Source organism: Otolemur garnettii, unplaced genomic scaffold (assembly GCF_000181295.1).
Source record: "Otolemur garnettii isolate 467f Iridium unplaced genomic scaffold, OtoGar3 scaffold00018, whole genome shotgun sequence".
Classification (NCBI taxonomy): domain Eukaryota; kingdom Metazoa; phylum Chordata; class Mammalia; order Primates; family Galagidae; genus Otolemur; species Otolemur garnettii.
Window position 1 is genome coordinate 19,466,041 of NW_003852413.1, and position 3,055 is coordinate 19,469,095.

The 3,055-nt window shown below is 49.9% G+C and overlaps 1 protein-coding gene across 2 annotated transcripts in view; it reads left to right on the top strand.

Annotated features, from left to right (window-relative positions):
* The window catches only part of DCAKD (dephospho-CoA kinase domain containing), a 14,556-nt gene that overhangs the window by 1,015 nt on the left and 10,486 nt on the right, over nucleotides 1-3,055 (top strand). The window lies entirely within an intron of this gene.

A 3,055-nucleotide genomic window follows, 5' to 3' on the forward strand; every position in this document is an offset into this window, starting at 1 on the left:
AGTAAAAATGGTCTTACATGGGAGTCACTTTGAACCTTTTCTGGTTTGGAGGGCTGACTACTAAGTAAAAATACACAAACAGGCCAGTTGTGGTGCCTCATTCCTATAATTCTGGCACTTTCGGAAGCTAAGGTGGGAGGATTGCTTGAGTCTGAAACCAGTCTGTGCAAAATAGATAACTTTGTCTCTACAAAAGATAAAAAATTAGCTGGACATTGGTGGCTTGTGTCTCTAGTCTCAGCTACTCCAGAGGCTGAGGCAGGAGGACCACTTGAGCCCAGGAATTTGAGGCTGCAATGAGCTATGAGGATGTCACTGCATTCCAGACTTGGAGGCAGAACAAGACTCTGAAAAGAAAAAAAAGAAGTCACACAAAGAAAAATAAAAGTACAAAGTGTGATGGGTACTAGAGGGAAGGAAAGCAGAGTGGTGAGCCATGCCAGGGCCTTGACTGGGGTTGGGGGTTGGACAAGGCTGCTCAGGGAGGACTGTGACTTGCTCCCTGGCTGTTCTTAGGCCCTGACTCAGAGACTTCCCTGGTCCCTCATTTTTCAGCAATGCCCCCCCACCATCATTCTTGCTACCCTTTGGCACTCCCACCCTGCATGTGTACCATGAGCTTGTTCTTTATGCCCCTCTCCCCACTCCACCTCTACACCAGAGTGTAAGCTTCTTGGGGCAGATACCAAGCTGAACAGTACCTGCTGTCTGATGTGTGTGACAGGGTTAGTGCAGATATATAAGGAGAAGCCAACCGCGAGGTGAGTACAGTGGGAACAGTATGCCCCAGGGGATCTGAGGTAGGAATCAGCCAGCATGCTCAGGGACAGAAGGAAGGTCAATGTGACAAACAGAGGGCATGCATGGGGGGCGGGGCACACAGAGCCTGGAGACCTTTGTGAAGGGTCAGGAGGAGGTGGATTCTACAAGTGGATTCTGGAGAATGATGACATGAGCCAGAGCAGGAAGAGGGTCATGAACAATGGCCACCACTGGTCATGGCATCTTTGGTTTACCAGGCAAGCATTTATTGGCCACTTCCAAAAGAGTGCTGCCCCAGGAAGGGGGAGGAAGAAAGCACCAGTGCACAGCCTTTCTCCCAAACTAATGCTGTTGTTGGTGTTCGAAGTCCAGCCCCTTATTTACAGGTGTAGAGACTACAGCTCAAGGCGTTTGGGCTCAGCGGTTTCTCATTCATGGAGGTCTTACTAAGACAGGCTGAGGAGAGGCTTCCTGCAGTCACATGGGTAGTTCTATGACAATGTTCAGAGACTGAACAAGTTCACTTCCAGTCCACAGCCTTCCATTTTAGCAAAGGTTCTGGGCCTGGCTGGTTCAGATACATTAGGCCAGAGTGGAGCCTGGGTTCTTTTCCCTTTGTAAATGTTTGCAGGAGATTCAGATCATAGCCAGGTTTAGTAATTGCTGTGAAGGACCTACCACCTGTGTATAAGCGGCAGTGGAATGAGAGAAGCAAGTGGATTCTGGAGAATGATGACATGAGCCAGAGCAGGAATAGGGTCATGAACAATGGTGGTCACCTGTCCATTTGTGCCTGGGATGGGGAGCTGCCAGACAGGTCTAGGTGGGACACAGAGGCATCTGTATCCTTCTTGCTGAGCCTTCAGAGGTCAGTGGATTCTCTCTCGCCACAGCTTCCTCCCCCAGCAGATCTGGTAGATCTGTGAGTGGCAGGGTGAGTGGGGGGCACTCATATACCCACCCCGCCTGGCCACTTCTGCTCACCTGGCAGGACTCTGTTCTCAGCTGTTTTCATGTGTTACTGTCTGGCTCTTCAGTTTTCCCAAGGGGCGAGACCTGTGTGTTTTTGTTTGGTTACCCGAGAGTTCCCAGGCACTGTTGCCTCTAAGCACAGAGGAATGAGTTACAGAGGGGCTTGTTGGACAGGACCAGCTGTTTTTTGTCCAGCCTTTTGAAGCCAGGGGCCCAGAGCCTCCCTGGGCATGTGTTCCTCCATCCCCTTGGCTTTCCTGACGGAGGCCAAGCAGCTGTGGATGTTTCCACAGATGGTCATCCAAGGCACCGAGAGAGGAAGATATTTATTAGGTTACCCTGGGAGCCTAGAGATAACATCTGTGCCCTGCTTGCTGTCCACAAGCCCCCTGTGTCCCCCATTCTGCAGGAAGAGAACAGTATAATAATCAAGATATTTCTGTTTGGTTCTGAATTTATTTGCCTACAGGTAGATTTATCTTCCTTATTTTTTCTTATCATGTAAAGGTAAACTTTTCAGGCTGAGCATGGTAGCTCATGCCTGTAACCCCAGCCTTTGGGAGGCCAATGCAGAAGGATCACTTGAGACCAGGAGTTCAAGACCAGCCTGAGCAAGAGCGAGATCCTATCTCTATAAAAAATAGAAAAATTGGTCCTGACGTGGTGGCTCATGCCTATAATACTAGCACTCTAGGAGGCCTAGGTAGGTGGATTGCCTGAGCTCGGGAGTTAAAGACCAGCCTGAGCCAGACCAAGACCTCATTTCTAAAAATAGCCAGGCATTGTGGCAGACACCTATAATCCCAGCTACTTGGAAAGGTGAAGCAAGAGGATCACTGGAGCCCAAGAGTTTGAGATCTCTGTGAGCTGAGACACCATGGCACTCTACCCAGGGTGACAAAGTGAGACTGTCTCAAAAAAAGAAAGAAAAAAGCAGCACCCATAGCTTAGTAGGTAGGGTGCTGGCCACATACACCAAGGCTGGCAGGTTCAAACCCGGCCCAGGCCAGCTAAAACACCAATGACAACTGCAAGAAAAAAATAGCCAGGCATTGTGGCAGGCGCCTATAGTCCCAGCTACTTGGGAGGCAGAGGCAAGAGAATCGCTTAAGCCCAAGAGTTTGAGGTTGCTGTGAGCTTTGATGCTATGGCACACTACCAAGGGTGACATAGTGAGACTCTGTCTCAAAATAAATAAATTGGCTTGACGCCTGTGGCTCAAGTGGCTAAGGCGCCAGCCACATACACCTAAGGTGGCGGGTTCGAATCCAGCCCCGGGCCCCGCCAAAACAACAATGACGGCTGTAACCAAAAAATAGCC